We start from the raw sequence: 23,210 nt of genomic DNA on the forward strand, positions 1-23,210 counted from the left end.
TTGTTGTCATACAATCATTGTCTACACCAAAGCCATAAAGATTTTCCCCTGGATTTTCTTCTAGGTTTAAGTTTTACATTTTGCATTTTTTAGATTTTAATTCATTTTAAGTTTATATTTCCATACAGTGTAAGATAAGGTAATTGCCCACTTTCATTCTTTTGCATGTAAATGTTGTTTTCCTAACACCCTTTGTTGAAGGGACCATCTTTCCCCATTGTACTCTTGGCACCCTTGTCAAAGTTCAGTTGACCATTATGTGTGGATTTATTTCTGGGCTATTCTGTTCCACTTGTCTATATGTCTGTTTTTATGTAAGTACCATACTATTTTAATTACTGTAGCTTTGTAATAAATTTTGACATCAGAATGTTGATTCCTTCAGCTTTTTCTTTATCAAAATGGTTTTGGCTATTTGGGGTATTTTATGGTTGCATATATATAATTGTTTTTTCTGTTATAGTAAACAATGCTATTGAGATTTTGATAGGGATTGCACTGAATCTAGAAAATGCACTGTGCAGTATAGACATTTTAACAATATTAAGTCTTCCAATCCATAAACATAGAATGATTTCTATTTGTTTCTAATTTCTTTCATCGATGTTTTATAGTTTCAGTACACACAATCTTTTACCTCCTTGGCTAAGTTTATTTTTAAGTATTTTATTTTTGATGCTATTGTAAATAGAATCATTTTCTTAATTTCCTTTTTCAGATAGTTTATTACAGAAACACAACTAATTTTTTTAATTAAAGTATAATGGACATGCAATGTTATATAAGTTTCAGTTGTACAACATATTGATTCAATAATTCTATACACTACTCAGTGCTCACCATAAGTGTAGTTACTGTCACCAAACATTATAATATTATAGACCAAACCCTCTATCCTATACTTTTCATCTTCAAAGCCACTTATTTTATAACTGCAAGTTGTATCATTCTCTTTATGTATTTTACTCATCCTCCTACCAACCTTCTCTTGGGCAACCAGTTTGTTCTCTGTATCCAACAATGTCTATGTGATACAACTATTTCATATAAATTTCACCTACATGGGAATCTAAAAAACAAATGAACTAAGAAGCAAAGAAACAAAGTAACACAACTGATTTTTGTATGTTAATTTCACATCTCAGGAATTATTGAATTTGTCCACTAGTTTTATTAATTTTTTGAGTTTACAATAAGGGTATAGTGTATTTATTATTATTTGTAAATTGTGTGGTATATACCTTATATATAAAGTGTATAATAACCTTATGTATAAAACACGTACATTTTTTCTGAGAGAGACAGTTGTTAAACATTTATCAACAAACCACCACCTGTGCCTCACTCTCATATAGGGAAGGGGGGATTTGTTTTGTTTTCACTCTTAGGACAATTATCTCTTTTTATTGAGAAATATCCAATTTCAGATTTCTGCCTATTGACCCTTTGTTGTTTTCTACAGTGTCAAAAGAGCTTGGCTTAAGGGCTATTACAAGGAAAAGAAGGCAGCAATTACCTATTTTGTTTATAATTAAAAGTGGCTTTTAAGGATGAATGTAGTTGACCCTTGAAACACAGTTTGAACTGTGTGGTCCACTTACACGCAAATTTTTTACAGCACAGTTCAGTAAATATACTTTCTCTTCCTTATGTTTTTCTTAATACTTTTTTCTCTAGCTTACTTTATTATAACAATACAGTATGTAACACAAATAACATACAAAAATATATGATAATTGACTACTTATGTTATGGGCAAGGTTTCCAGTCAACAGTAGCTTACTACTAAATTTTGCGGGGGCGGGGGTGTCAAAAGTTATACGCAGATTTTTGACTATGCAGGGGATGGGTCAGCACCCCAAATTCCTGCATTGTTCAAGGGTCAACTATATGTACACACTGAATTATCTTTGCTAATAATCAAGCTGACCCAAAATGTATTAGTTGTGTCTCTGAAATTATTTTATGAATTTGAAAAAGATTTATGTTTGTGATATTAGAAAAACTTAAAAAAATTTTTTTTTTACTTTTTAAGCAACCAGTATGCACTCTGAGAACCAGAGTACCTACATTTTAAACCTGCAAACTACCAACTCTGTTACCTGCTTAAATAACCTCTCTGTACTTAAGTTTCCTCATCTGTGAAATTAACATGATAATAAAATCTATGGCACAGGGTTGTTGTGATAGTCAATGTGTGCAAAACATAAACAGTGCCTGGCACACAACAGAAGGCTTGCCATTATCATTACCATTGCTATTACTACTACAACTGCTGCTGCCCCACAAAGAAGTCAACTCACTGACATCTTTTTTGGGTTCTAATACTACAGACTGTGTGATCTTTGGTAAGTCACTCTTTCTACACCAGCATGGATCTAAGGTTAGGACTCTTCACAGTTTACTTTTAATATCTGTAAGTCAGCGAGTTAACTACTTTGTTCATTAGTTCCACTAATTTTTTGTGGAGTCTTTTGAGTTTTCTACTTATATGTTCATGTCATCTACAAAGATAACTCTTTCTTTCTTTCTGTATTAAATGCCTTTTATTTATTTTTCATGCCTGACTTCTCTAAGACTTCTATTAAAATGTTGAATATAAGTTGCTGGAGTGGGCATCCTGGTCTTGTTATAGATCTTAGAAGAAAAGCTTTGGGTGGCAAGGTTGAGTAAGATGTTAGTCATTGGCTTTTCATATATGGCTTTTATTATGCTGAGGTAAATTCTATATTTCGTTTTTTTTTAAGATTTTTTTATCATGAAAACACGTTGAATGTTGTGAGATGATTCTCCTGCAGCTACTGAGATGATCATGTGATTTTTGTCATTCACTGGTGTTGTGTATCACATTACTTGTGTATTTTAAACTATCCTTGCATTCCCAGTGATAAAACCACTTGATCATGGTGTATGAGCCTTCTAATAATGTGTTGTTGAATTCAGTTTACTACCATTTTGCTGAGGAAGTTTTCATCTATATTAATCAGGGATTTTGGCATGTAATTTTTTCTTATAATGTTTTTATCCAGTTTTAGTATCAGAGTAATGCTGGCCTCACAAAATGAGTTTGCAAGTATTCTCTGCTTTTCTATTTTTTCTGGAAGAGTTTCAGAAGAATTGTTATTAATTCTTCTTTAAATGTTTGTTTTAATTCACCAGACAAGCCATGTGGTCCTGGACTTTTCTTTCCTGGGAGGTTTTTTTATTATTGAGTCAATCTCTTTACTCATTATTGATCTGTTCAGATTTTTTATTTCTTCATGATTCAATATTGGTAGGCTGTATGTTTCCAGGAATTTATCCATTCTTTGGGGTTATCTAATATGTTGGTGTATAACTGTTCATAGCAGTCCCTTATGATTCTCTTTATTTTTGAAGCATCCCTTGTAATTATCTCTTCTATTGTTTAATTTGTGTTTTACCTTGCTTTCTTAGTGTAGTAAAAGGTTTTTCAAGTCTGTTTATCTCTTCAAAAGCCAAGTCAGTTTTAATTTTTTTCTATTGTATTTTTGTACTATATTTCATTTATTTCTGCTTTATTATTTCTTTCTTCCACTGGCTTTGGGCTTAGGTTGTTCTTTTCTTAGTTACTTGAGTTGTAAAGTCAGGTTAAGATATCTCTTCTTTTTTAACGTCTATGTTACTGTTACAAGCTTTCTTCTTCCTACTGATTTGGCTCCATCCCATATGTTTTGGTATTTTGTATTTTTTTAATATGTATTTAAAAAATTTTTTTAATGTTTATTTATTTTTGATAGAGAGAGACAGAGCATGAGTGGGGGAGGAGCAGAGAGAGAGGGAGACACAGAATCCGAAGCAGGCTCTAGGCTCTGAGCTGTCAGCACAGAGCCCAATGCGGGGCTCAAACTCACGAACTGTGAGATCATGACCTGAGCCGAAGTTGGATGCTCAACCGACTGAGCCACCCAGGCGCCCCATTTAATGTTTATTTATTTCTGAGAGAGAGCACAAGTGGGGTAGGGGCAGAGAGAGAGGGGGACAGAGGATCCAAAGCAGGCTCTGCACTGACAGCAGCAAGCCTGATGTGGGGCTTGAACTCACAAACCATGAGATCATGACCTAAGCTGGAGTCAGACACTCAAATGACTAGGCCATCCAGGTGCTCTTGGTACCTTTTGTTTATCTTGAGTTATTTTTTTATTTCCCTTTTGATTTCTTCTTTGACCCACTCATTGTTCAAGAGTGTGTTGTTATATTTCCACACATTTGTGAATAAACCCATACATATACAGTTAATTGATCTTTAACAAAGGTACCAAGAGTACACATGGAGAAATGATAGATTCCCAAAAATGATGTTTAAGAAACTGAATATCCACATTCAAAAGAATGTTATAGCTTATACCATATACAAAATATATGATACATATATCATATACAAAAATGAGCTCAAAATGGATATAGGATCTGAAAGTGTGAAACTCCTAAAAGAAAACATAGGAAAACTTCATGACATTGGTCTTGACAGTAATTTCTTAGATTTATCATCAACATGTAGTCAACAAAAGCAAAAAATAGACTACAAAAATCCTACAACTCAGCAACAAAAAATCAAATAATGAACTTAAGAAATGGTGCAAGGACTTGAAGAGGAATTTCTCCAAAGAGAACATAAAATCGCCAACAGACACAGGAAAATATGCTTGGCATCCCTAATTTCTCCCAGAAAAACAAAGATAACAAGTGTGGGTGAGGACATGGGGAAATTAGAACCCACGTACATTGTTGATACAAATATAAGATAATGCTGTCACTATGGAAATCAGTACAGAAGTTCCTCAAAAAATTAAAAATAAAACTACCAAATGATCCAGCAATCCCACTCCTGGGTATATATCCAAAATAATTCATAACCGGATCTCAAAGAGATAGCTGCACTCTCATCCTCACTATGGTATTCAAAAAGCCAAAATATGAAAACCTAAATGTCCATCAGTGAATGAATGAAGAAAATGTGACATATGCATACAATATTTGATTTTAAAACAGAAGGAAATGCTGTTATATGCAATTACATGAATGAATCTGGAGGACATCATGTTAAGTGAAATAAGTATGTTACAGGACAAATACTGCATGATTCCACTTACATGAGACATCCAAAATAGTCAAACTCCTAGAAACAGAGTAGAATAGTAATTTCGAGGGGATGGAAGGAGGGAGATAAGGGGAGCTGTTCCTCAACAGGTATTAAGTTTCAGTTATACAAGATGTATACATTATAGAGATCTGCTGTACATCATGTATTAACAATACTGTACCACACACCTATAAAAAAATTAAGATAGATTTCATGTTAAGTGTTTTTACCACAATGAAAAAAAAATGAGTTATCTAGGATTAGACAGCTAACCTTGAAAGTGCTACCTAATCTACTAGCGAATCTCTAATTGTACCTTTTTCATGGAAAAGTACTTTTCTTGGTTTTTCAATCTGATAATATCCCTTTTAGATATATCACATTTTCTAGCCTTGGATTTTCTAAACTATGTAGATATTTTAACAGGTGAAATCTGAGAAAATTTTTCTAATGCTACCTATTGAAGAGACTGAGGTCAAATGAGATTCAGTAATATACCAGTTTTTATAGTTTCTCAGTGACATAATTTGGATGAGGATGGTGATCTTCAAATTCCCATTCCACTGGTTCTGCTTATGCCTACTAAGGAAAAAGTTTGATTATTAAATGTGTGTCTTTATTCTCCCTTCTCACATCATCTCTAATCTAAGTTTTCTTTGGTAGCTCTATTCAAAAAGAAAAAAGGAAGTGATATTTTCAGGCTTTATTGAAGAATAGAAAATAAATTAATGTTCTAATCAAAACCATAGAAATATACATATTTTAATCCTTGGGAAAATATATTTGACAGGTAAAATACAGCATTTCCTAGTAACAATGTGTTTTTTTTATTTCATCAGTAATATGGATTAAATGTCCAAGAAAACTGACCTTACTATTTTTTTTTTGTTTATATAGAACTAATTTTTAGTCCTAAATATATAAATTCTGGGAAATGTACTTAGAGATAGAGTTGGAATTTTTTCAAGTAGAATGTAAACAAAATGTATAAATTCAAATCATTTAAACAATTTTAATTATAGATTAATCTCCAAATTTCAAGAGAAACAGATATTCCTGCAACAAATTTGGATGAATGATACATTGTCTTGTTACTTGCTATAAAAATTTTTAATTTTAAGATAAAATGTTTTACATTAGGTTTGATAATGATTATCTGCTACCAAAGAAGAAGAATTAAGCTCTATTACTGCAACTTTTCTGAAGACTGAAATTATGACAAAATAAAAAGTTAAAAACAAACTACTGAAAAGTAAAATGCTCTGACTTAGGCATAATCGCTATTAAAACATTATATTCTTTGTATCTGAAAAAAAATCCTGACTAAATTAAGTACTATCTCTCTCTCTCTCTCTCTCTCTCTCTCTCTCTCTCTCTCTCTCTCTCTCTCGCGCACACACACACACACACACCTAACAGATATATCTAGTGTTCATGTATATGTATGTGTGTGAGTAATCAAATTACCTCTTTCTTCACCATTTTTTTGTGAATTTTTACAATATCTACAAAATATTCACCATTCATGGATATCCTATGACAAGGCCCTTAATTAAAAAAAATAAAAAGCATGGCTATTGGTCCATGTACATCTAGGAATTTTCCACATATATACATATACATACTATCACCATATAGAATAAATGGAATAAAACGCTTGAATTCCTAAGTTCTATAGTCAATAACTTATTTTCTTTTCACAAAATTCATATGATTTTTGTACTGAATAGACACTGCTATGAAAGAAAACATTTGCAGTAGACATTGTATAAGAAGAGTGAAGTAATAGCACCCGAGAGTTACATCAAGTTCTAAATTTAGAAATATTGGTGTAGTTGTTTTAGTTGTGTAAATTTTTATTCCATTAAACTCATCCCCAGAGGCAATCATTAATTCTTTGTAATGTTCTATCATTTAGAGAATATTATAAGACAAGAAGATGCTAAACAGCACAGAGATAACTGCAAACATGAGCATGGAAGAACTAAGGAAAGATATGTAGAAAAAAGAACACTTATAAAGGTCTTTCTGGAAGTACAGGGGAACCTTGGTGAAGATTTTTCATGGTTTTATTATTTAAGAACTATGATATACATTCAACTTTAATTTTGCTGATTTACATAATGTTTAAGCGCAGGATGGTATACAAGAAACCATCATTTAGGTCATACGTAAACCTTGTCTGCTGGTCATCCAAATTCATCAAAATATTCTCTGTCCAACCTCTGTGTACAAAGCATTAGTTTTTGCAATGAGTTAAAATGTCTTTAAATTATTATCAATTCAGTCTTCTAGATTTAGAAACATTTCTTATTATTGGCACCATAGAAAATAATTTAAAATAGTAAATTATTTGCATGGAAAATTAATAGATTTTCCATTTTGTTTGCAATTAATTCATATAACTATGTAGAGTAGGAGATGGTCACATCATTTTCCCCATAAATATCTTGCTGTATACTCTAGAGAAACTAGAGGTAGCAAAGATATTAGTAAATCTAGATTTTATTACGAGGCAATTGTAAGAATTTTGCTCCACTAATGAAAGGGGATTGACTCAACTTTGAGCCATTCTTGAATTGTATATATAACTACATTTCCAAAAAAAAAAAAAAAAAAAGTGCATGACTTCCATCCATCCAAGTATTAAACTTTATTTGTGCTTTTTGGTTAGACATAAGTCACATAAAGAAAAAGAAATTATTTATTTAGACTCTAATTATTATTCTATATTTTAATATTTCTATTTCTCACATTATTATACTATTATATATCATATACTAATATAAGTATTAAATTATCAAAAGACTACATTTGAGAATAAAATAAACTATTTCTTCTGTATATATTCAATATTGAAATTAATGTGAATCACTAAAAATATTATTACATATGAAAATAACATTTCACATTCTGGTGCTGTGAATAAACATAATCTAGTTGGTTGAAAAGGCTATTTATTTGCTTTATTATTTTAGTGGCAAACACTTAAGAAAGCAATTTTTATATCTGTGGTCCTAATTCCATATCAGAAACATCAATAATAGTAATAAAATAAAGAAAAATTTAAAAAATTATTAGATATATTTAAAATATATGTCACTACTTGTGGATATATTCAATCTTATTTCTAGGAGGTATCAAGTACTATTCATGAAAAAAGCCAATAGTAAATCACTGAAAAGAGACAGAAAAGTTATCTACTGAGAAGTCATATACCACATTACTGCACAACCAGGAAAATCTTTTAAAAGCAATGGCAAAATACAAAAATATTTCAATATAATAATAATTCATATCACTGCTCAAATAATCAACAAAATATTTCTAAATTGAAATAACAGCAATAGCAAAATCACCCAATATTTATTTGCCACTAACGATTTTCTAAACACTTTTCTTGTATTGTCACTTACTCCTCATACCAGTCCTAACATGTTGTCTCTGTTTAACTGAACATAGAGCAGTTAAGCTAACAGGAGAAAATTTTCAAAAATAATGGTAAAAGCAGACTTTCAATCTGAATTTAAATCTCACAGCACACTAGGATTTAGACCAAGATTTTGTGGCTTAATTGTTCCGGGATTTGGGGAAATTGTTCTTTAACACCTCGCCTCAGTTTCTTCATAGCATCATTACTTTATCTGCAAAAATGTACAGTTCTATTAAAATTACATAAAATTACATCACATATGTAAAGTTCCCACTCTACAATTTTTTAAGAAAAGCAGTTGTTCAATGCATAACTGCTTGGCTCCATTAGTCTCAAAGGAACCTGTCCTGCTACTACTCTTCCCACTGCTGATAGACTTTAGTGTGTCTCTTCACAAATATTGCACTCTGATTAGTAAGTCATAGGAGTTGTATTTGCAGGAATATGCTATAGAAAACAAAAATACGGAAACTGAAAATATGCATTTGAATCCTAGCTCAACCATCATGTCATCATGAAGGAGGGACAAGACAAGAATATAAAACACAGAACTCAAAGCAGAATGGGAAAGTACTATCTCACATCCAAATACCATTAATTCTAAAAAGCATTAGAAAAAATGAATTATGCCTGGAGACAAGGTAAAGATTCATCTATTTATCTATCTATGATATTATTAAGGAATCAGCTCTAGTTAACACGATATTTTCCAAAATATTTCATGTTTTCCCCTTATCTTTATGTGTGTCATCAAGAAATACCTCTAAAGGGGTGCCTGGGTTGTCCAGTCGATTAAGCCTCCTACCTGGGCTCAGGTCATAATCTCACAGTTGGTGAGTTCGAGCCCCACGTAGGGCTCTGTGCTGACAGCTCAGAGCCTGGAGCCTGCTTTGGATTCTGTGTCTCCCTCACTCTCTGCCCTTCTCCCACTCACGCTCTGTCTCTCTCTGTCTCTCAAAAATAAATAAAAATGTTAAAAAAATTAAAAAAAAAAAAAAAGAAATACCTCTAGGGATGCCTGGGTGGCTCAGTCAGTTGAACAACCGACTTCAGCCCAGGTCATGATCCTGTGCTTCATGGGTTCGAGCCCCGCATCGGGCTCTGTGTTGATGGCTCAGAGCCTGGAGCCTGATTCTGATTCTGTTTCTCTCTCTCTCTGTCCCTCCCCCACTCTCTGTCTCCCATAAATAAACAAACATTAAAAAAATGTAAAGAAATACTTCTATAATTCCTTTTTTTTACATTTCAATTAATCAGTTTATAGTATCTTAAATTCTGCTAAGAATTGAATAGAATAAGAGAAAACGGACATCTAGTGTCAAATAAATCATATAATGGTGAGTACAGAGATAAAGATTACTAGAAAATTGTTTCATGTATGGTTTCTGCAAGTAGTGAATATTGATAACAGGCCAATTGGTTTTGCAATGTTTTACTTTGATACTGATAGTTAAAAAAAAAATTATTTTGAACGAGACTGAAAGTGGGGGCAGAGGGAGAGGGAGAATCACAAGCAGGCTCTATGCTCAGCACAGAGCCAGACATGGTGCTTGATCTCATGACAGTGAGACGGTGCCTGACACAGGTCTGGATCTCACCACTGTGAGATCATGACCTGAGCCAAGAGTCTGTTGTTTAACCCAATGATCCACCCAGGTGCCAGACATTGATACTCTTTAAAGCAGTCATTCTCATATATATAAAAGGAGATTTCAATGAATGAGAGTTGCAGGTCAAATGATATAATACTAGCAAAAACACACACACACACAAATCATGCTTATACATTATTGAAATACCCTAGTCTAAATTAGAGGGACTTAGTTTGGTTAACTAGTAATCAGGAGAGTGGGGTTTAAGTCTAAGGTTAGTTTAGACAAGTAAACATTACTGAGCTTCAGTGTTTCTTCAGTAGCATAAAGGCACTGAAACAAATTCTAATATCTCAACAAGTTACATTGTATGGTTTTAAAACTCATTAATAAAATGAAAAACAAATATTTTTAATAATGTCAAGTCATATAGACCAAAGTCAATATTGCATTTTATGTGGTATTTTAATCCATGGTAATATAAAATATTACAAATGCCAGAGATATAATATGAACAAAGGTAAGTGATTTCTTGTAATCCTTCATAATGCCCATGTCAACTACTGGGAATTATAAAACAAGAAGCAGTAAACACATTATTTCTGACAAAGAAACTAAATACCAGATATTCTGCTGCTCTGACATTTCAGAAAACTGATAATCAAGATTACATTTTTAAATGCCAGCATGTTATTACTTTTTGTGCTATGTGAATGCAGTTGCATGCATTCAAAAAAAATGATGGCATTTAGTTTATCTTAAAACAGAGCATAATAAAGTAATTATAAGTTAGAATAAAATTAACAGGACTATGTCCCATTTTAGTACAAATATAGGGAAATACACTTTTAATTCATGATAATTTTGTTATTTTAAATATTTCTAAACATATGGTTTTACTCTTATTCAAATACATTTTTTATGCATTTTAATTGTCTTATTGTGAAAGCTATGTATCTGAGGGCAATAGAAAGAATTCGGAATTCAAGTGTTACATTATAGAAAAATAACTAATAAACTAAATTTTCTGCAGTAAATTCAAATGAACAATTCTAAGAAATTTTAATAATAGTCACTAAAATCTCAGTCTAGATAATTATATATTTGATTTGAAAAATAAACTGTAGACTTTAAATGTTCTTCTAAAATTTTATGAAAGTACAATAAAATTTATGATAGATTTAGCATACAACACAATCATGATACACAGAAATACTTATTGAATAATTATTACATTAAACTTTTATTATAAAAGGATATAAACCTAGTATTTTGTTTTATTTTTATGAAATGTAAGTTTAATAAAAACTGATGGCATATGCAATAAACATTTACAAAATTTAGACAAGTCCATGTAAGTAGAGTGTGAGTATATATGTATATATATATGTTTGTGTAATGTATATGTGAATGCATATGTGTGTACATATAATGTGTTCTATTTCAGAAATGCTACATTAGAATTTTAGGTTGATTCCTTGGAACTCTTTATTCTAGAAATATATAAGTATCTCTAAAAATTTTAAAGCATATTTAAATTGACCTCTGACTCAGGAGATAAACCTTGACAGAGGTAAAGATCTTCTACAGAAATTTCTAGTAAGCTAGTACGTACTTACAGAGTAGGTAAATCCCTCACCCCTTAGTAAGATAAAACTTCTCAGAATAAATTGTGTTTAAGTACTATCCATAATTTCCTTAGAAGTCCATGATGTGGCAAGCTTAACAGCCTTTGTTTTTGCAACCTAGTTACTTTTCTCAGGACACGTGTGTTAAAATAATTCAAGAGAAGCTGACAAACTGGGAGGTCTGACAAACTAAAAATTCTATATGTAAAATTCCTTCTCTCTCTCTCTCTCTCCCTCCCTCCCTCCCTCTTTGTATGCATGCACGTGCACCTGTTTCTTTCTCTGTCTCCAACCCCATTGGTTTTTTTCTATAATAGTTGTTATGGATTGGTAAACACAGGGCAATAATGCCTTTGGGTGGTTTGCTCTGCCTAGGAAATTAGAACCTTGAACTCCAAAAGAATGAAGGTGACACATCTGAATCCCAGGAGCACACTCTAGTTTTTCCCTACAATTATCAAGTACAGTTTGATCTAAACAATATGCTAAAACTCATGAAAGGCAGATACATTGTATTTATATATCATTTCATACAAATGTTATATTTCACACTAAACAATAAGCCACCTTTTACGAATATTTTCCGTATCAATAAAATATATCAAAAATATCAATAAAATATAAATATAAAAAATTAAAAATAATAATTAAACAACAATAACATTAAAAAATTGTAGGTTAATACCAAAAGGTCACTGGTATCGATATTTTGAAGTCAATAAAAGAATCACTAATTAGGGAAATGAAAGTTTGAAATGAGAGTCACTACCAATAACATATGATTCAATTCACCAGGAAAATGATAATTCTAATTTTTTATGCACCTAATTAAAAGTATCTCAAAAATATAAAGCAAAAATTGACTGAAGTAAAAGGAGACACAGATCCACTATCCTAATGGGAAAATTTAACTCATCTCTCTCTGTAAATGATAGACATTAAATATCAGTAAGAATTTTTAAAAGTTCAACATAATCAACACCTAAATATAATCGATAAATTATCCAACTTTACTCCTAATAACTAAGAAAATATATACCCTTTTCTCTACCATGCAAGGTCCACTCATGAAAACTGTTCTCATTCAAATCTCGAAAGCAAGTCTCAAGATATGAAAAAAAAAATCATATGTTAAGTTACAAATAAAGAATACACATAGTTTTGGAAGATTCTAATTGTTTGGAAATTAATAGCAATCCCTATATAAATTAAAGAATAAATTTTTTTTAATAAAATCAGAAAGATAAAGAAATGACAAAATTATACAATAAAACTTGTGAATCTAATTAAAATTACAGTACAGAACTTTCTATAATGCAACTTAGCAAGTTAGAAAAACTAAAACAGAATGTAATAAAATATCAAAGGACAAAGAGAAAATTATAAAAATAAAATTAAAAATATATGATCAATTTATCAACAAAAGTGAGATTCACAAAATAAGATTCATAAATCTTTAAGATTTACAAACTAAGATCAATGAAGAAAGAGAGAAGGCAAAAAACAGATCACATTAGGAAAGCAAAATAGTGTGAAAAAAGGGGACAGCAATATTAAAAAATAATGGATGGAAATTGTGAAATCTTTATCCCAATAAATTCGAAAACTTGCACTTCCAAAAAAAACATAATATTTGCCAAAACTGACTCAAAACAAAAAACTTAAGTATTACTCTAATCATCACAAAACCCAATATGGTTTTTAAAAATCATCCTACAAAAAAGGGCAGGTCCAAGCAGTCCTACCTTCTAACATTCAAGGAACAAACAAATCAAATTCACCACAATTATTGTAAAGTCCAGAAAGAGAACACATCTATGTTACTTTAACCAAATCTCTTAACCTTGGTACCAACATAAAAATAATATTAAAGGTAGAATTATAAGCAAATCTCACATATAAATATAGATGCAAGTATCTTAAAATAGATACCTTCACACCAAATTAAGAACAACTAAAGGTGATAATACACCTTGAATAATTTAAACTTACCACAGGAATTTATTGTTTTTTAGTATGAGAAAAAAATTATTATAAACTGACTAAGTTGTATATGAGAAAATCAAGTAATCATCCCAATGGTTACCAAAATGGGGATTTAGGAATCACAACCTGTTATGTTAAAAAACATCTCACCAAAATAAACAGAAAATAGAGTTTTCTCAATGTGACAATCCTTAACCATTATAAAATTGGAAAAAAACACATAATGTGAAATATTTAAAGTATTTATTTTATGACTAGAAACAAGTAAAAGGCATCCATTTTTACTGACGTCATTTCATATTCTGCTGGAGACACTGTCCAGTGCAAGAAGTCAAAGAAAATTAAGGGGATAGCAAAAAATAAGTCAGATCCTTTTTTATAAATGATATAGTAAAAAGAATCTACAAGTAGATTTATAAAAATTTTAGATTGTACAAAATTATTAAAATTAACAATGGAAAATTTGCTTCTATACAAAATTAATATCTGAAATTTTATTGCACTTTAATGTTAGAACTAAAAGCATTTCTAATATTTAATTAAAATATATCACTTAACATAGAAACAAAACCTCTAATGTACCTAAGGGGTAAAATCTAAGAAAATGTGGGTAAAATTTTTACAGAGTAAAATGCATTTATAATATTTATATATAGTTTATATATTTTATGTATAGTTTATGTTGAGTATACATAAAAATTACTGATATATATTGGAGGAGACATTAATAAATCAAGAGATATGTACTCATACTCAATATAACAAGATCCCATATTTATCATAAATGAGATATAAATTCAATTCTAATCAAAATTTCAATAGGATTTGGTTGAAATTAATAAACATAAATTTAAGTCATAAAATGCCAAGAATAGTCAAGGAATTCCCAAAGAGTAAGACTTATCTGCCACATAATTTTCAAGTATTATTTTTAAAGATGCCATATATGTCAGTGTCATATGACAGCACTTTAATCAATGTTATTTTCAACCCATGTGACTGCAGAATTTAGAGCTGAGATTATATATAGGATTCCTATAAACTTACAAAAAAACCCATAAAGTATCCAGATGATAAATGGACATACACAGAGGCAATTTACAGAGAAGGAAATATGAAAGCCTAATAATTATTTTTATGATATCACCTATTGAAATGTCAAATACATGCAACTTAAAATATAATTTTTAGCAATTCACACATATGTGATGACGTTGTCAAGAAAGACAAAACATAAAACAAAATTGAGGCTAGTAGTCCTCTAGATGGAAGAAGAGGATGTTGATTTTTGTCAGGGAAAGGCCAGTAGGAATTCTACAATGACCAGAAAGTTCTGGATTAAAGGTGATTAGTGGGCACACAAATATTTTTTTCTTATTCCTTATGTGTCACATGTTTCTTATATTTTTATGATATATTTTCATATAAAATGCACAATTTAAGGAGTATCATGGTAAATTATTAAAAAAAATTAAAAAGACAAAAATGTAGTATAAAAAGTTTCCAGAGAGACCTTGCTTCAGCAGCACATAATACTAAAAGTGGAAAGACACAGAGAAGATTAGCATAGTCCCTGGACAAGGATGACACAAAATGCTTCCAGAGAGAGTAAACCTCTTTACTCATAACAAACTCAACCACAGTAGTATATACTACAGAAAGCTAAATAAAACCATTTTCAGAAATGCAAGCAGTGAAAATCTACCATGCAATGACCTTCTAAGAGTGAATTACTCTTAAGTGTATTCTTGCACACTAATAAATTCATCAATGAAGAATCATGAAATATAAGAAATAATGATGAGAAAGAAAACTGGTAAAATGTATAGTTAATACTAATAATCATTAACAAAAAACAAAACTCAACAAAACAAAAATGGGCCTTTCTCTGATTTTTCATTCTGAATGGAAATAAATTTGATTCAAGAAAGAGTTAGGTGGTCCCATTTTAGTGTATGGCACAAGATGTATTTTTCACTGCAGGTTCTGCCAGAGTCTTTCATTGGCGAAACAGACTGTTCAAATTATACACACACAGCAATTGTGTGTGTGTGTGTGTGGCTGTGCACACACACTATAGATCCAACAAATCCTAAAGAAAGCATAAGTAGAACACACTGTACCCACCCTCCTTTATACAAAGGTGTTCTGGCTAAGCTTTCAGTAAGTACATGTAATATTTTTAATATTTGCTATCTAAATGCTACATGGGAAGATGAAGGGTTATGTTGATCAAATTCTGTATCATTTTAACCATCTTCCCTCCTTGCTTGGCTTTAGTATACACAGGTTGATTAGTAATGTAGTTTCGACTATTGTGCTTACTCACAAGATCACAATTGGGGTTAAAAAGAATAAGAATCTTCATTTTTTTTCAGCAATTTCAAGGTATTAGTTTCAGAATTCAGGCCTTTTCTAGGGCCAAGTAAGATGTATCTCACATCAAACTTATTTCAAATTTGGCCTCTGGCATTAAGGAGAATATAAGGTCCAGCAAGTCCATTGTTTGAGATTTCCTTTGAAGTATTAGGTAACAGATATGGATTGAATTATCTTCCCAGATGCTTTCCTTTAATTCTTTCTGTATGAAATGCTAGGGCTCTGTTATTTAAGACTGCAACATGAAAATAGAGCCAAAAATATATTCTGGTTGTTTTGGAGCAATGAAGTTTAATGAAGGCCCAGTTTATGAAAAATTTGAAGATGGTAAAAAATTGTAAGACCCTAAAGCACACTTTACGTTGAAATTCGGAAGGCTTAGGGAATGTGCCAACTGGAACTGAAGTCATACCATAGAATAAATATTGCATTATTGAATATCTACTTATATATTTGTATCTTGTGAATATAATGTTGCTGCCATGAAAGTATGCGGGTGCTTAATAAAAATCATTTCACTTAAAAGATGAGCCAGTATGGAGCTGTTGCAGATAGAGGCTAGGATATAGGTTGACACAAAGAAAGAGGTTATGAAGTTTAAATGAGGTGAGAAGAATGAAGCTTCTCTTCTGCCCTCAGCCCTCTCCATGTTTTCTACCCACTTTTCTTTTTTTCTTTCATTTTTTTATACCAATTCTTGCCAAAATTAAGTTGATACTTGATTTCCCTATCTAGTAATCTCTGCATGAAATGCTTACTGGTCACAAGCCTGTAGAAGAGGAAGGGTCAGTGGCAGAATACACTGCTGAGCTACTCCTTAGACACTGATTCCATTTAGAATTTTTCAAAAATAGGATGCTTACGCTTTTGATTTGGTGATGCTGCTAGATTTTGTTTCTGCCACTATTACTGGAAGGAAAAACGACAGTGGTCCCACAAGTTTCTAATTTCTATTCTGACATATATGCCCAGGGGCATATCACTCTCCCCCCATTGGAGTTGCTTAAGATTTTATACTTCCATAAAACCTGGACTTGGTATAGGAGAAGATGTCTACTCTTGTAATCCAGATGTTTGCCTCATATTCTGCTCAATTTTCAAGGATGATCAAGAGCAGGGACATCCATTCTCTTATGAAAATCCTTTATCCTCAGCTTTTGAGCCATTTACAAGATTCCAATGGAAAAAAAGGATATTTATCATGTGAAAATTACATAATTTTTAACATGTTTGAATATTGTAGTCAATTTATATATATGTGCATATATATGTGTATATATATATATATATATATATATACTTACATATATAGAAAGTGCAGTCTTTGTCAGAAAATATATATTTAAATTAGCTATATTGATAAAAATGACAATTATTGGAAGGATTTAGAGATATTGCTCAGAATCCAAGAAAAGAAATGTAGCAAAAATCCATGAGGCTCTGGAATCAGGAAATACAATGTTGAGAACTCAGGCCATAACATAATACAGATGTTTAGGGATTAAAGCTTTGGATAGTAGAAGCTTGTTAATATTAAATCACGAATAGGTCAGTTCTTTATTAACTAGAAAACAATATACAACTGAAATGAGTTTTTCATAAAGGGTATCCATATTAGATGAAAGGGTAGAAATCATCCAAAAATGTTCTCTAACCCCTCCTACGTAAGGATTTCCTTGATATTCATACATGTATTGAAGGATTGACATTTAATGCTCAAACTATCCATATATGCACACACACACACACACACACACCCCTATATATAACTAATTGATTGAAGTTTTCATTTTCCTGATCATCGTTTTTACATATAAACAAAACTTGCATTTCTTCTCTATCTTTTGCTTCTATAAAGTTGAAAGTTGCTTGGATTTTCTTCCTTTAAGTTACTATGTAACTTTGATAATGTAGGCTTTCCAAATACTACAAGACATGAACTATATTATTTTTCTTAAAAAAATGCTTCATGTTTGACATTGTCAACGTAGGTTTGATGGCTAAGTCACTTACTATTGAATTTTGGTACTTCAGGTTAAGGGAATTTAAGATTTTTCTATAGAAGAGGTGACAGTCATTCTGCAGCAGTTCTTGAAAGCTGATGAAACCGCCTAAGTGACAAAAATGGGGTCCGGTTGAAGCTAACCAATTTGGAAAATTCGGGGAAGGGAGGATGGCTAAGTGGATAAAGCATTATTAATACAGTTCTAAGTAGGGTCCAATTTCACAAGAGATGTCAGAAATCCAAAACCACTACTCTGTGGGTTTACAGTGTGAAGTTTTCTAAAGTTTCCTTCTGAAGTATACAAAAATTTGCCTACCAATAAGATGGGATTAACCTAAGGCCCATAAACATCCAGAATTTTATTTGTATTATTTGTATTTGTATTATTTGTATTTATTTGTATTATTTTTTACACAAAGTTTGGTCTCTTTGAGAACATGTTAAATCCAGAGAATAGACGAAAGTAATTCTTAAGAAACATTACTCAAATTCCCTTGGCAACATATATCTTTGTCAAGTCACAAAAAATAATTTGCTAAATCTTGGATTATTCTTTTTTAAAAATAAGATGGGAGTAATCATTTTAAGATAGAGAATTGCTCAAAAGCTTATAAATAATGTGGAATATCCATTTATCAATCCTGGTCTTTTTTCAGTAATTTTGGTATTTTTCATCATGCTCTGTAAGATCTATTTTTAATCTATTGGACAATAATTCATGAGAAATTTGGAAGAACTCTGGTGTTTTGATCTTGAATTCAATATGGCATCTGAAGAGATCTAATAATTTTTAATAAAGCACAGCTTCCATTTCAACCTTCTCCTTATTAAATGATTTATTTTAAAAATTTTTCTAAATTAAATTTTTTTTTTCTTATTTGAGAGAGAGAGAGATTAAGAGCAGGAAGGGACAGAGAGAGAGAGGAAAAGAGAAGATCTCAAGTAGCCTCTGCGCTGACAGCCAGGCTCAAACTCACAAATCATGAGGTCATTATCTGAGTGGAAATGAAGAGTCCTACTCTTAACCCACTGAGTCACCCAGGTGCCCATTCTTGTCAAATGATTTAAATGAAACTCGTGACTTCTTCAGCCTAATCTGGAGCCTCATACGTGATAAAATCAAAATTGCTTATGGAGATAAAGTATAATATGTTACAAATGAATAATATTTTTAGGAGAGAATATTGAGGGGGGTAACCAAAGATTAACTCCTAGTTTTCTTATTAAACAAAAGTATCAGAGAAAAAATAACAGGAAATCTACTCAAGGTGCTGAATCTGTTCAAGAATTAACTTTATGGTTCTCAAAAAGTTATAAGCTAAATTTATACATTTCCTAAGTTCTTATATGCAAAAGGAGATAGTTGCCACAGTAATTACATTTGTAATTCCTATAGCTGGCAATAACCAGAGAAGGAAGTTTCATGGTGTATAGAGAGGGTAAAAGAACATGGAATGGTGAAGTTCAGCCTTTGGATAAAGGAAGTGAAAAAAAAAAGCCTGGGCATTCGAAATATATTTTTGTGGAGAAAAAAGGTAAGATGTGGTTTTTACTGATACCACAATTAAGCACCACACGATATGTTTGAAAATCTAATGATTTATCTAAATAAAAGCATCCTTAAGACAATTTCAATATAAATCATGTCCAAAATATTTACCTTGAATGTTCCTTGGAATGCCTATGTGAGTATGTCAAGTGATATGGATCACTACCTTTCAGCGTAGGGATTTTTATGTAATTGAACCACAGTTGATACACAATTTTAATTTTACATTAGGTTCAGGTGTAAAACAATGTTTCAACACAGAATAGGGCACTTTGGCTTTGACTAGCTATAACTTTTAGAAGATGTTCTCCTTAGATCCAGGATTGCACAAATATCAGTATCTCTTCAACTTCAAATATATGCAAAACCAGAAAAAAATGGGAAGATGGAAATTAATGTGTACTGCTGATTCCCAGTTCAAGCATAGATCTGGAGATATGAATGAATGAATGTTAAAGTTGATAAAGAACTGAAAAGCTGGGTAGAGAGAGTGGCCTAAGATTGAGGAAAAGCAGCAACCTCTCTGGTAGCAGTTGTTTACCACTATGGTCAGAAAGTAGGCTATGGGGCAGATTTTTTTCTCTAACACATTGCCATGGGAATATCATTGCCTACTCCTGCTCTTTCTGGGCAGAAAAAAGATACAAAACTAACATAATGCTAGCACCAGAATTGTTGTGAGGTGCAGGTAGCAATTAATGCAGGATGATTATTCTTCTCCTGACCTTTATTCAAGGCTTAGAGCCAAACCAGGAGAACAGCTTTAATGGGAGTCATTCGCTAAACCACCTAATGAAAGTGAAACAAAGATGATCAAGATTATGACTATGTGAAGTCTCCCACCCATCAGAAACCCTACTGTAATTGTATGTAGGTAAAGTGTATTAAGAATTTTAAAACAATGCATTTTTCATTTATCGATTTTTTTCTTTTATTCATATCATTTCTTTACTGTTTTCTTTAGAATTTTCATAGACTTTTTGTGTGTGTATGCACAGTAGTAATCCTATAATTGTTATATTTTCTCCCATTTACTACTTCTAAGGACAATATATTCTAGTATAGAATTTAATTTTTTTTTGGTTTGAATTATTTTATCTCTGATAGTTCCCAATTAATTTCATATTGTTGTCTTACCTTCTCATTAATCACTGCTCGTAAAAAAGTAGCAAAAAAAAAAAAAGCTGTATGTCAATTGATTCAGTTGATTCACCAGGGAAAGTAACTTCCTCTTAGGAAGAGAAATTCACTTTGTCTTAAAGTACGTTAACAGAATAATGGGGTAGTTGAGCATGAAAGATGAGGCCTTCTAAACATAACCCAGATAGAAGGTGTTTACTTTACAAAAAGTCAATTTCTCTACGTAAGAAACAAACAGGATTTTTTTTTTTTTGGAGTTGGGGCTGGGGGTGGAGAGGGAAGGTGATGGTTAATGCTGGAGAAAGTTATCCTAAGAGGCAAGAGTAAGACACCAATAAAGGGCATAAGAAAGCCAGGGAAAAATTATCTTTTATGTGTAATGGACATCTAATTTTAGGAGAGTGATATTTAGTATGTAAGGTCTTTCTTGCCACATCTATTGTTATCATCTGCTAGCCCCATACTTACAAAGAAAGACATTTGTACCGCTAGTTTTGTTTAATGGCATAAATGATGTTTAATTGGGAAAATGGTAATTATAAAGAGGACAGAGAAGGAATTTCAAAAGGGGGCTTAAGGTGAGCAACACTTGTGAAACAAGCTTATAAATGAATTAACCATTAATATATATCTCCTATTAATACTGAATCCTTCTGAAATTCAGAGTAATAGAGAAAATCTCAAAGATGATTTAATTATACTTAAAGATTTCTTATTTAAATATAAAGGGCATCCAATAATGCTGAAGGCCTAGAATCACCTGGAATATGTTTATTTCATAAAGAGCTCTTTAATTTTCAGAGTTTTTATTTGTTGCCTCTTATTTTGTTTAATAAAGGAAATGATCTGGAAAAAAAAAGAATGGCCATCAACTATTTTCAGCATGCTCTGTTTATCTCTTCAGAAACTTCTCCTTCATGATGTTTCCCCCCATCACCCCAGTGAAACATGCAGTAAGTACGTCTGTGTCTCAAATATCTTCTTAGAGGGTACATCAGTCATATTGGTTTGGGACCCACCTTAATGACTTCATTCAGCCATAATCACCTACATAATTTACTTATCTCCAAATACAGACACATTCTGAGATACTGGGGGTTAGGATTTCAACATTTGAATTTGGAGGGACACAATTATGCCCATGAAAAGGGACATATGAAACTAGTTTATTTCACAGATTTAATCACTCAGAATCCTAAAGTGCTGGGTTTGGAACTCACAGCTTCAGTAGAAGAATAGAAGAATTTTACCATCTGATGTGACTCTGCTCTGATTATATTTTAGGACTACCATGAAGATATACTAAAAATTCTAACACCCTGGAGGAGTCTAAAATCCCATTCAGTTGCAAATCTTCCTGTCATGGCAGTTGATTGCCAGCTCTAATTTTGAGTGAACGCATTAAACATGATGGTGAAAATATCAATTAAAAAAATCTACTCTCCATACTACGTGTGTCTATTTCCATGTGTGTTCTTCCCTAACTTACATTCCACCTACACATAGTTGTTTGTGGCTTCTATTTTGTCAAACTCTTAAAACATTCTTAGTTAAAATCAGCTATTTTTTTTTTCTACTATCCTACCTTGACCTTGTCTTCAGCTTTTGCTCCTTAAAGATTGGGATGTGGGGGGGGGGACACTTCTCTCCTTTACCACATAATTCTTTTGTCAGGAATTTCAGGATTTCCTCAAACTTTGCAGTTCTATGTTTGACATTCTCTAATTTCAACACTGATGTTTTTCATTTTATATTCTCATATTTTTGTAATTTGGGTTGGTTCTTGTATGGATTTGAAAACTTACACTTATTCTAGGCTATTATTCCCAAGAATTTCCCCATTACAAGGTTTGTATCTACCTGAACGCCCCAAAGATCCCAAAAATGCCAGTATTCAGGTTCCTAATTCCTAGTTTTCCCCATTTTTAATACAGTCCTCCTTGACAGTTTGAAATTTAGCAGATAAACTTGTGAACATGAAGTAGTTTTGAGTTAATTCAAAATCATCATCAGGGAAGAAAATTCTTGTCAATAAAATTAAAATCTGTACCCATCAATACTAGTATAGATCATTTCCCTTTAACAGATTGCTTTTGAATTTCAAACATTTTTTTTTCAATTTAAATATTAAGCATTTACAATCAAGTGCTAATTTATTTTCAATCCCACTTCCACTATTTCCCCACCTTTCTTCTTTAATCCAACATTATATGTCAACATTCCTTTTTTTCCAAAATATATTTTATCCTTCCTTTCCCTGGTATTTTTACAATACTATTTACTTGAGCTGGAATATCATATTCTTCCACTGTATCTGTTAAACATTTTTATATCCCCCAGTGTTTCTATTTAGGCAGCTAGCCTCATGAAGAATTTCCAGTCCATCTTCTATAATCT

The 23,210-nt window shown here is 31.7% G+C and overlaps 1 protein-coding gene and 1 non-coding gene across 2 annotated transcripts in view; both read left to right on the forward strand.

Annotated features, from left to right (window-relative positions):
- CYLC2 (cylicin 2) overlaps positions 1–22,261 on the forward strand; it is a 43,401-nt gene extending 21,140 nt beyond the window's left edge. The window contains exons 7-12 of the mRNA XM_007089255.2: positions 7,020–7,151; positions 9,031–9,175; positions 19,521–19,659; positions 20,410–20,543; positions 21,652–21,766; positions 22,098–22,261. The gene's annotated coding sequence lies outside the window, so the exon portion shown is untranslated. The remainder of the gene's footprint in view (positions 1–7,019; positions 7,152–9,030; positions 9,176–19,520; positions 19,660–20,409; positions 20,544–21,651; positions 21,767–22,097) is intronic.
- Positions 15,255–15,360, forward strand: LOC122233301. Its single transcript, XR_006210863.1, has one exon. It is a non-coding gene; the product is annotated as a U6 spliceosomal RNA (small nuclear RNA).
- Positions 22,262–23,210: the final 949 nt, after the last annotated feature.

The sequence above is a fragment of the Panthera tigris genome, chromosome D4 (genome assembly GCF_018350195.1).
Source record: "Panthera tigris isolate Pti1 chromosome D4, P.tigris_Pti1_mat1.1, whole genome shotgun sequence".
Taxonomy (NCBI): domain Eukaryota; kingdom Metazoa; phylum Chordata; class Mammalia; order Carnivora; family Felidae; genus Panthera; species Panthera tigris.